We start from the raw sequence: 12,373 nt of genomic DNA on the forward strand, positions 1-12,373 counted from the left end.
TTATTTTTGTGTGTCTGTTTGTGTATCCTGTGATAGACTGGAGTCCTGTCTAGAATTTGATTCTCTGCTAATATCCTTTTGTTTCTCTCTAACCCTGAATTGGATAAAGCAGGTAATCTGAGAACAGGTGCATGAAATAACTTATAAAGTATAAAAACCAATGGTCTACAAGTTATGAAACATGGTCTCAGGTCTGATCAGACTATATCATTACGCTAACCTTAAGATGCTGTCATTTTCCAATATATCTCCTTGCTCTGATAAGCATGCTTGATGAAAATGCTCAGTAAATCTGACCATTTTAATCTTACTTGAAGGACTTATTTGGCAATATTAATTTATGACTAAAAACTACGATTTCAGTTTCTTGTTAGCCGTTCCAGTAGGTCTACGTCGGGACCATCAGGCGTATCCTTTTCTGCTCTGTTAAGTGATAAATATAATGAAGAAAGAGGGGCTGCCTGATGTTGCTGTTTGCTGCCATCTGCTGTTTTACTTCAAAACTGCATTAGGATGGACCTGGACAGAAGTACAAAAGAAATCAATATATCTTACATTTTGTTTCAGCCTTCAAATACCTCCCAACTGATTTTTGCCTCATGTTTTTGTCTGTCATATAATTGTGGTTTTCTGGCAGATCATTAAGGACTAAAAAGAAAAAAATAATGGCAGACATTTGAGTTTCAGACTTCATATCCTTCAGACAATTCATGCAACTGCAAAACCTGCTGTCTATCATCTTCCTAAATCTGTAAGAGCAATATTGAAAAAGTGTCCCTATTCTGAGGCCTTTGTCTCCCCGTTATTTGTAGCTTTGTCCAGATTTCTTTCTCAAAGAGGTTGAGAGGTATGAGCCTGCTTGATTGAACCCTGTCAATTGTGAGTTATAAATACCGCACAGCCGCACTGTTCCTTATTTGAACCCTGTCAATTGTGTGTTATAAATACCGCACAGCCGCACTGTCCCTTATTTGAACCCTGTCAATTGTGTGTTATAAATACCGCACAGCCGCACTGTCCCTTATTTGAACCCTGTCAATTGTGTGTTATAAATACCGCTAGCGCACTGTCCCTTATTTGAACCCTGTCAATTGTGTGTTATAAATACCGCACAGCCGCACTGTCCCTTATTTGAACCCTGTCAATTGTGCGTTATAAATACCGCACAGCCGCACTGTCCCTTATTTGAACCCTGTCAATTGTGTGTTATAAATACCACACAGCCGCACTGTCCCTTATTTGAACCCTGTCAATTGTGTGTTATAAATACCGCACAGCCGCACTGTCCCTTATTTGAACCCTGTCAATTGTGTGTTATAAATACCGCACAGCCGCACTGTCCCTTATTTGAACCCTGTCAATTGTGTGTTATAAATACCGCACAGCCGCACTGTCCCTTATTTGAACCCTGTCAATTGTGTGTTATAAATACCGCACAGCCGCACTGTTCCTTATTTGAACCCTGTCAATTGTTGAAAATACCCCAGAGCCACACATCCCTTTTAACAACTGCATGTGTCACAATACATTACTTTTTCTTAAGTTTTGTTGTCATGTATTGCTGACTCTTTTTGTCATTCAATGTGCATAATCTGTAGTATATGTTACAGCACTTAACATTTGTTTTCTCATCAACTGAACATTCACAAGAAGAGAATCTTTGCAAGGAAAGCAAATATAACTGTTAAAGGGCAAGATAAAATAAAGGCTTTGGTGCAGTGACATTCACATTAACTAAAGCCAACATCAGAAATCATCACTGTGGGTTAGGCATTACGGAATGTGACAAGCATCACTGTGGGTTAGGCATTACGAAATGTGACAAGCATCACTGTGGGTTAGGCATTATGGAATGTGACAAGCATCACTGTGGGTTAGGCATTATGGAATGTGACAAGCATCACTGTGGGTTAGGCATTACGGAATGTGACAAGCATCACTGTGGGTTAGGCATTACGGAATGTGACAAGTTGCACCATTAAAGCATGAAATTCTTGCCCCCTTTGCAAGCATCTGATGAAACCCCATTTGGAATACAGAGTTCAGCCTTGGAGGCAGAGCCAAGTCATGCCCAATGGGTCCTTAAGCAGGGTAATACACTGCCCCCCCCCTGCAGCCATACTAATATTCCATTACTTGCCTGTCTCTCATCAATTACCATTCAAACCTATCAGTTTGCATATTATCTGAAATTTATACCTGTCATTATTTAATGACTGCAATCCACAGCAATCTGCCAGAAAAATCACTAATTTTACAAGGATTTTTCAAAAATACATGTCAACTTGTTTTATCAAGAATTCTGAACAAAGCTCTGGTACTGATTCAAATCCCCTGCTGGTGTTCTAATCTCCCAGTCAGTTAGAGGACATGTTTCAAAACATTATCTGTGGAGGATGTGCTCGATTCGGGGAGTGCTAAAACAAGATCACCTGCTTGCTTCAAATCTTCCACTCAATCAGGAGTGTTGGTATGCTTCGAGGCTTGCTGTGCACATGTGCTGACACTTTGCTTTGGAAATGTGTGCTGACTCCAGACCTGTACTGTGAAAGAAATCTTCCATTCTTTGAAAGATAGAGAATTTGTTTTACAGCCAGTCCAGGACCTCTGTCAGCACCAAGCCCTAGGCAGCTGCCTAGGTCACCTTGTGACGGATCTAGATCTTTTTGAAGGTAATATCTTCTGTGGCAGAAGCTATATGGCGAATGTCTAACAAAATGCATTGTATATATGTTCTTACCAGGAAAGAAGTGAGACAGGTTACAGACACTTACATATTTACTTAAACATTTGATAAGTAGTAGGTGGACTGTTACTCACAAAGTCTTACAACCATGGTGTGCACTACAATGGCAGGTTACAAATGTCATGTGAAGGAACATTTATGTATATGTAGGCTACAAAGAGATGCTAGTACTCACTAGCAGACTAAATTGGTGTATCACAGCAGTATTATATACTCCATAACAATATAAAAACAGTGATGATAAAATAACATTGTCAAGTTAATTAAAGGTCAGCAACCAATTAACAGTTTGATAATAAAAACAAAATGTGGGCAGCACAGTAGTTCAGTGAATAAAATGTCTGTTTCACAGTTCCAGGTTGCAGCATTCAGTCCTGGACACTATAGGTATGTATGCTTTGCCTGTGTTTGTGTGAATGTCTTGTGGGTACTTCTGTTTCCTTCGATCTTCTAAACACATGCTGCTCAGCTGGTTACTTGCAGTTACTCTTGCTTCTGTGGCAGGCCTTGGATGTGACTTAAAAGGATGTGAGATAAACTAGATCACTTATATGGATAACACATGGATAAAAGAAAAATCATATCTGGCATCAAGTTTATAAATCTAAAACAAATTCTCAAATAAAGTACATCTCTCATGAATCCATTTAGACTTCTGAGTTATTTAACTGATTGACTTAGTTAGCCTCATATTGTACTCTTATGTCTATACATCCTGGAAGAAATTTAAAGCAAATGTTTTCTTTTTATTGTATAATTCTGTATATTTTTAACTTGTTAAGTAGTAGTTAGCGGAGCTTTTCTCCCCGGGCCTCCACTGAAAATGGACATGTATCCAGTTGGACTAGCCCGGTTAACAAATGTAAAATAAAATAAATAAAAAAAAAATAGTTGTAGAAATCTGTGCAAACTATTCCTGGTAGAAAGTATCTGTAATGACAATATGATGTTGCATAATAAACAAAGCTTTTACTACATTTGATAAAATCTGATCAGGTCATGGGAGTCAGCAGAGAAAGAGACGGCAGGAGACTGTAACATTAAAACTAGAGATGTCTAAGACAAGGTCTGGAGTACATACGCTGCTTGTTGGGGGGAAAGTTAGGCTACCATTTAATTAGGGTCCACAGTTTACTCATTAGATATGGAAATGTGCCTAATGGTGTGTGTGTGTGATACCTCTCAACAGTTTAGTATTTTCTGGAAAATGTTGATTCTATCCATAAGATAACAGGGTGCCACAAAATCCCATGTGTCCCCTTTACATTATTCATAGAGTTGTTTAATCACCCCACCTGCCACACCAGTGACATCATCAGCTTGATGACATAACTAGATCTGTGACCACAACTGGGTATTTGCAATTCTCAGACAAGGTGAGTAAGCAAGCAGTCAAGCACATCAGTGTGTGCACCACTCCGTTTATTGTTTTCTTTTTGATGGTTTGTGTGTGAGCTTGAAATGATGGCAACAGCCTGAAATGAAAGAAATATGTCCGGTAAATGGAAGTTGCTGTAGCAGGAAAATGGCCCCAAACAAGAAGCTTAGAACCGTACTGAAATATTATTCATAGAAAGCGCATGAGATTGCAATCTTGTATGCTAAAGGGAGGGATCATTTTAAATTGATTTGTGAAGTTGAAATTTATGAGCATTTTATCAGGGTTAATGTTATTAAAATGCAGTGCATTTTCTTGAGAACAATGGTTAACTGTTTTCAAGATTAATTGTTATTCACAGTGTTGCCCACTGTATTCTGTAATGTTATGCATCTCTGAGTTTATTCTTTCTCACTGCACTGTTGATGTGAAATCATCACAGTCTTAGGCAATACAATGGGAAATTGCTGAGTGTTGTTTTATCTAGTCCACACTACCAGTAGGATACAACTAATAGGATCACTGCCCACCCCACGTTTCACAGGACAGTCCCTACATGGACTATTTTATTCTGAGAAAAAATGGCAAATATCTTCTAATTTTAGAACGTTTCTTTAATTGTTGCATAAAAATATGAATTTGTGCCTAAAGCACCTTAATACGAAATCAAGCAATAAGAACATCCAATTACAACAGCAAGACTTTGGGCCAGATTCCAAAAGAATTGCTCTCAAAGTAAGTGACTTACTCAGGTGTAAGGCTGTCCCAGTTCCAAAAAACCTACTCTCCGGTGTAATCCTGTCCTGATTCTGAAGCACTTGTTCTCTCTGTATATCACTCACATCACCGTAAGGCCTATTTGTAAAAAAATTACACTGGAGGAGAGATTCCAAAAGAATTGGTTTCAGAATAAGTGAGTTACTCTGGTGTAAGCCTGTCCCAATTCTGAAGCACTTGTTCTCAGAGTAAGTGATTTAATCCTGTGCAAACCTGTCCAAATTCTGAAGCACATGTTCTCAGAGTAAGTGATTTAATCCTGTGCAAGCCTGTCCCAATTCTGAAGCACTTGTTCTCAGAGTAAGTGATTTAATCCTGTGCAAGCCTGTCCCAATTCTGAAAGACTTGTTCTCGGAGTAAGTGACTTACCCTGATAAATATGCACACACTTTCAGTCATCTATCTTTATAATTACCAGCTAACTTACTTTTCTTAATAAGTTGTGAATCCTGAAAGTAGAAATCTGTAGTATGATCTATTACAGAAGAACAGCTGCCTAGGGCACCTGATTCACCATTATAAATACATATTTTAAATGTTCTTTTATTTTAGTTCTGAAAGGGTGTCTTGAAGTTTTTGTTTTATGCCCGAACCATTCCTTGCCCCCTTGCCTGAGATGCAGTCACATAAGATGACTGAGAACCTCTGCCAATGCATGCCTCAGGATTTGTCAGCTAAGGATATATGTGCCCTCCATATCACCGATGGGGCTATATTAGTGAGCTAAGACTCCACACCTCTTCCCTGTACAGGTGAACCTGTAAAATGCCGCTAGATTTCCTCTCCACCTCCAGCCAACTCGTCAGGTGCCAGACCTTGTAGTCAAACAGGTTGCACTAAGGGATCCGTCCTTCTGCACTGTAAAGCCAATTACAAGAAAGTCAGTTTTGGTGAAGCAAAATTCTCCAACTGCAGAGTTAAATTAAGCTTGATTCCACAGATGTGGATGTAAATGACAAAAATAAGAAGTGACTACACAACCAACCAGGGAAGGAGCTTTTAGGATAGTGATGCACAAAATATGTGGAAATGCACTGTAAGCTACCCAGATGCTTAACGTTAATGAAATGTCAGCAAACTGTCTCAAGACGAAAAACAACACAAAACATTTTTGTTTAAATGCTCACAACATATTACATAACTGAGTCACAGACTGTGATGATTTTTGTGCAGAGCAGAGCAGGGGATGATTGGTGAAATATACTCCATAGTGCTAAGAAGTCTCACGTATGGTTAGAGAAATAGCATCCAGAGTACAAAGAAGTCCCATGCACAGATGGAGAAATGCACTCCAAGGTGCTAAGGAGGAAAGTAAAGCAGTACAGAGTCTATTATAGACAAAGATATTTATTTTTTACACAAATTAAGTTTGTCATACACCACAAAGTGAAATCAGTTATTAGAATATACAGCATACGTTATCTCAAAGCATCAGAAGTAATTCCCAAAAGGATAAAGCTTTTCAGACAACAGTAGTAGCAGTTTCAGGAAAGTGACCATCATTTTTCTAGTTCTTCCACTGTTTATACATATTCTGGACTCCATTGCACCTTTTGATAGTTTAGATGACTTTTTTTTGTTTTAGCTGACCCTTTCAGTATGGACAGATTAGTAGTTTACAATAAATTTTTATATGTGCAGCACATTCATTTATTTTCACATAGCATTGGAATACTGCCAATAGTAGAAAAGGTTTTGTTGAACAGTACAGTTTCACAAGTGAGAGATATGTGTTACCATTTCCAAATCACAGCTGTAGCCCTATGAATAATCCCCTATACTATTTATACAGCAAAAATATCAGCACATTTATTAATCACAAACAGCCATACACTACTCAAACAATATGCCACCAACTTGTTTATCACTTCCGATTGAGTCGGTCTTCACTAGTGGTAACATTAAGGTTACAATAAAGGCAAGCATGTAGCCTTGCAGACAGATTAGCTCTTCTGAAATCTGTCTCCAAGAGGGTCTCTGTATGCCCCTGAACAGAACATGAGTCAAGAGCATCCATAACACTAACTAAACAAAGAAGTTAATGAGTTTCTCAAACAGACAATTTCAAATTCAGAGAATGTCTAATGAGCACCGTGACTTTCCGTCTCTAGCAGCACTTCTCCAAACAGCCCCAGGCAAGTAACGTAGCACAGTATGAATTAGTTTCTGTGTTACCACAGGCAATCTTGTGTGAAGGCATGCAAATCACACAGACAATTCTAGCCTGCTTCACTACTGAGAAACTTGGGTATGTTGGGGGCACGACTACAAACATTAAAATTCCTTTCAGTTTGATGTAGTCGAGTCTCACCAGCCAGACAAGTTTCGCTGGGTGCTTGCAAAGTAGTGACCTGCATGTCATCAGAGTTTCTTGCAGACATCAGGAAGTGTTCTAGCCCTTGATCAACCTTTGTAGTATTGACAAAGTGCAGGACCCCCTGTGAGTGTGAGACCCTACTGGGATAAACTGGTTCAATTGGTATAAGGCTGATCCTGACTATATTCATAGATGAAAGGGGTAGTAGCCGCAGAAGGAGGCCACTGAGAATATATACAAACCAGGATGTCGAGCAAAGTGGGCAGCCAACCCAAGCACAAAGTGTCAGTAGGTGCAATCGTCACTACCGACATTCAGTTTCTGAATGTTTGTACTGTGTTTGCCGTCAGATCTGAAGTGTTTTGGTGCTCAGTGTTTGGTCTAGTGCAGTATCGGCACTCGATATTGAATGTCAGTCAGCACAGATGAGCTCAGTGCTTTTTCTGTTGTATTTACCCATAAGCATGTAAGCAAGCTGATTACTAGATGTATATCAAGTGCTGTGCTGGTTTACTTTAGTGAAATCAAGTAGAACATAGAGAGAACATTTTTATTTTTGATCCTCAACTTAAAGTTGAGGAGGAACAGTAAGTAGATCAGTGAATGGCACAGGGCACCAGAATACTTATCTATACCTTCCTTTTGGTTAGGGGGTAAGCTGGCCTCTGTAGGAGGGGGTATTATGTGAAACAACAGGTTAAAGCATATCCAAGGTCAGTCACACATCTTAATGGAACAGTTCATTTGGAACTAAACATGCCTGAAATCATATGTGTCGATGTAGTGCTTGGGCTGCCACGTTCAGCTATTCTGAAATAGGGAAGTAAATAGTGTTAGAAGAAATATCCAGGGGATTGTTATGACTAGGCTTGTATAGGCCCTAGGGCTGATAGCCTAGTACCAACCTATGAACCTATAAAAACATTATCAGAGAACAGTTGTGGTAGTGATTAATGTAAAGTGCGTAATGACTGGTTGATCAATGTATGCTGAATGTTTTTACAGGTGGATTTGGATAACTTTAAGAACTGTGTAACAGAAAAGGGAGTGATTTGCAATCTTGTTCAGATTAGGTATTTTCTTTTGCCAAGACAGGATTTGTTTTCATGTCTCTTTGTATAGTATTACCTTAGGTTCATAGGTTCATAGGTTCATACTAGGCTATCTGCCCTAGGGCATTTATAAGCCTAGCCAGAGTGTGTTTGGCTAATTTTACTATGCCCTTTTTCGAGGTTAGTATACTGTGCCTCTGTCTAACAGTGACACAGAAGTGATACCCAGGGTACACCTACGATCTCCCATCCACTCATCAAGATTCCTCTTGAAGAGAGTCAATGAGGGACTCTGCCTAACCTGGACTGGGATTTTATTCCAAAGTGAAGGGAGCCTCTAGGTTATGAATTTATCCCTCCAGAATGTCCTATTTATTTCAGTGCTGAGGTTTAAGTCTCTCGAGCGCGTAGCTCGATGGGATTTGGATTTTCTGAGGTGCAGCATGTCCATTAATTCCGGGTTGGACATGGCTTTATACGTCAGGCACAGATTGCCTCTCAGCAGGCGGTATGCCACTGAGTAGAGCTGGAGTTTCTTTAACCGGGCAGCATATGGCATCTGTTTGAGCCCTTTGATCCTCTTGGTGAGGTACTTTTGGGGTCTTTCCAGTTGCTGCAGGTGTCTGGTAAGGTACATCCCAAAAGGGGCATTGTACTCAATTTATGGGCCTGATGAGGGATGAGTAAAGAGGCACGATGACCTCCCTTGATCTAGATGTGAATCCCTTCATGATGAGGTGGGCTGTATAAAATGTTTTTCTAACCATTTTGGCCACGTGGTTGTCAAATGAGAGATTGCTATCAACTTGGGTCCCCAGGTCCCTAATTACTTCTTCTGTACTTAATGGATTACCACCTATGTGGTAAATTGTGGGTACTTTGTTTTTGCCAAAGGGGATGACTATACACTTTTTGGCGTTTAGCTTGAGGCCATGGCTCTGGCACCAGTTGTCTGTTTCTATGAGGCCCTTTTGGAGGATGCTTGTGTTGGCTGGAGAGTCGATTACTGCGCCCAGTTTGCAGTCATCTGCAAACTTGGTCAGCCACAGTCCTTCTGTGTTGGCCTGTACCTCCGAGAAATATATACCGAACAAGAGAGGTCCCAGGACTGAGCCTTGTGGGACGTCACTTGTAACTGGTTTGGAGTCTGACATGGCTCCAGCAATTCTAACCATGTGGGTTCTGTCCTTGAGCCAGTTTGCAACCCATCTAGTGACATATGGGTTTATATTTAAGCTGATGAGCTTATCTATAATGCCCAAGTGGGGTATTGTATTGAAGGCTTTTGCGAGGTCCAGGTAGGCTGTGTGGACCACCTTCCCCTCGTCAATGGCCTTGGTGACTGTTTCAAAGAAATCAACCAGGTTTAAGAGGCAGGATCTGCCCTTAACAAAGCCGGACTGGGTAGGCTCCAGTGTCTGTAGGTCCCCAATGTCTTTATTTATGAGGTCCATGATGATCCTTTCCATAGCTTTGCAGACCAAGCTAGTCAGGCTTATGGGGCAATAGTTTCCAGGATCCGTTGAGGCACCACCTTTGTGGAGAGGGACCACTGTTGCTGTATGCCACTCTTTGGGTAGATATCCTGTAGTAAGGCTGAGATTGAACAGTAGTTTTATGTTTGGGTTTAGCTCTTCTTGGAGTTCTTGTAAGGGCAGCCGAGACACCGTCTAGTCCCATTGATGCTGTGTTTTTTGCTTTGGAGAGGGCAGCTCTTACCTGAGCATCTCAGATGTCAGGGGGGCAGCACTCTGCTGGGATAGATATTTGCCCTTTTGGTGGGGGGGGGGTGGAGTTTGCACTGAACCTGTCAGCTAGGATGTTGGCAATGTCTGTGGGTTCGGTGTATTTTTTGTCATTTTGGACTAATTCTGAGCATATCTGGGAATTCCCACCCAGGTTTCTAACATAACTAAAGAAAGCCTTGTGATTATCCTTAACGTCCTGTGCAATTTTTCTCTCGAAGTTGGCCTTAGACGATTTTATGAGTGCCCGTAGTTTTTTTGCTAATACTGATCAGAGATGCCTTCCCTTTTTGGGATTTTGCTGTATCATGTAGTAGCTTCCTCCTTCTATTGTATAGTTTGTTTATGGCTGGGGTCCACCAGACAGGTCATCTGCCTTTGGAGGATTGGGTCTTGGTTTTATTTGGGATTGCATGATCCATGCATTCCTGAAGGTGTTCATAGAATGCATTTATAAAGGATTCTGCGGTCTGGGCCGTATTTTCCACAGGCCCGGGGGCTTTGAAGGCTTCCACCTCGGTTTTGAGGAGTGTGAAATTTGCTTTAGAGAAGTTTTTCACTGTGTTTTCAGGGCAGGGGGTGGAGTCGGGATGTGAATATCCAGTGAGATTAGTTTATGGTCTGATCTTACCAGTGAGGGATACACTTCTGGTCTGGAGCATAGAGTCCCCATGTTGCTGATGATCAGGTCCAGTATGTTTTCCCCTCTTGTGGGAGTGGTAACAAGTTGTTCCATAGCATTTGAGTTTATAAATTCTAGGAACCTTTGGGCAAGGGTGTTGGAGCTAGAGTAATGCTCCCAGTCTATGTTTGTGTAGTTGAAGTCACCCAATATAATGGTGTTTGGAGAGACCTTCATATTTTCCAGTGTTCTCAGGAAGGCCGAGTGGGGTTCCTGGGTTTGGGAGGGTGGTCTGTAGCAGGCTGCAAACTGGAAGGCAGTTTTACCCACTGTTAGTTGCACATGGATAGTTTCTGATGCTTCATGCTGTGCCACCAACCTGGAGGTGTGGGTATCTTTGACGAATATTGATACTCCCCTCCTTTTGTGGTTCGGTCCAAGTTTTGGGGCCGAAAAGCATGGTATGAGGTATAACCTGGTAGTGCTGGGGTGCTCTCGGGAGCCTTGAACCAGGTTTCTGTTACTGCACAGATATGGATGTTCTCCATGCTAAGGAGTGTTTCGAGTGCGTGCATCTTGAGGTTTAGACTTCTGGCATTGAGTAGCATTACTCTTAGTTTCTTATCCTTTGTGATACCTATGGGGGTGGGTTTGTCTTTTGAGCCTTGCCTAAAAAAGGCACTATGGGGGTAGCAAGAGCCTTTGCCAATATCTGAAAGCCCAGGGGTGACAGGTGCAAGCCGTCCCTAGCGAAGCATCATGGCTTGTTGAGCATGTCATCCCAGGCTGACAGGCATTGGATCCCCTTTGAGTGACACCAATACTTAAGCCAATTGTTGAAATTGATCATCTTGTCTTCATATTGTGGCATCATTCTTGGTGAGGGTAAGATGCTACTCAAGGTCAGGGTCATACCGGCCTGGGCTACATGCTCAGAGAGCTCCTCTATGTCTCTTTTCATGTAGTCCAGGGAGGTACGTCTCAGGTCATTCACACCAGCATGGACAATGACTGAGTCATATTTGTACTTGCCTTGGAGTGACCTGAGCGCTTGTGTTATGTGGCGGATCCTAGCGCCCGACAGGCAGCTCACCGTGACCTGCTCCTTGTTCAGCCTGATGAGCGGGACGTCAGTGTGCCTGACGATAGAGTCACCTATTACAAGTGTATCAGGTGTGTTGTTTCGCCTTAAGGGCTGTGACTGTTCGGCACACTGGCTTTGTGAGCTATGTGCTGCACGTGTTTTGTTTTGGGGTAGCGGTTGCTTGGGTGTCTGCTTTGGAGGTCTCTGCTGCTTAGGCAGATTTTTATTTAGAGCCTCCGAGTATGTTTTTGTGTGTTTATGTGTTTGGTTTGCTGTCGTGATAGGTCTATGTGAGACTGGAATTGTAGTGAGTGTGGTTTCCTTCTCCTCCTGACTGGTTATGCCAGTACTGAGTTGAGAGAGCTTAGCCTCCATTATGGCTATATGGTTGCATCTCTCACATGTGTTGGAATTTGTTGGGAGGAGGAGAGGGTTGTCTGTGTACATGAGGCAGTTGTAACATTGCCTCAAGATTCCCAGATTTACCAGCTTGACTGGAGAGGAGATTGACAACTGACCTTTGGACATGCTAGAATAGTATTGGGAATTCCTTTATAACTGAAAAAAAAGGGCCAATGGGGAATGAGGTACTCAAGGGGAGTTTGTGAGGGTGTAGTGCTTTTAATATTTTAGTGCTGACTTATATATTTGC

General features: G+C 41.5%; 1 protein-coding gene across 1 annotated transcript in view; it reads left to right on the plus strand.

Annotated features, from left to right (window-relative positions):
- Positions 1 to 12,373, plus strand: part of LOC122791315 (synaptotagmin-1-like) — a 1,919,109-nt gene that overhangs the window by 1,746,187 nt on the left and 160,549 nt on the right. The gene's annotated exons all lie outside the window — the stretch shown is intronic.

This window comes from Protopterus annectens, chromosome 17.part0 (assembly GCF_019279795.1).
Source record: "Protopterus annectens isolate FY-2018-M chromosome 17.part0, PAN1.0, whole genome shotgun sequence".
In the NCBI taxonomy this organism is placed as follows: Eukaryota; Metazoa; Chordata; order Ceratodontiformes; family Protopteridae; genus Protopterus; species Protopterus annectens.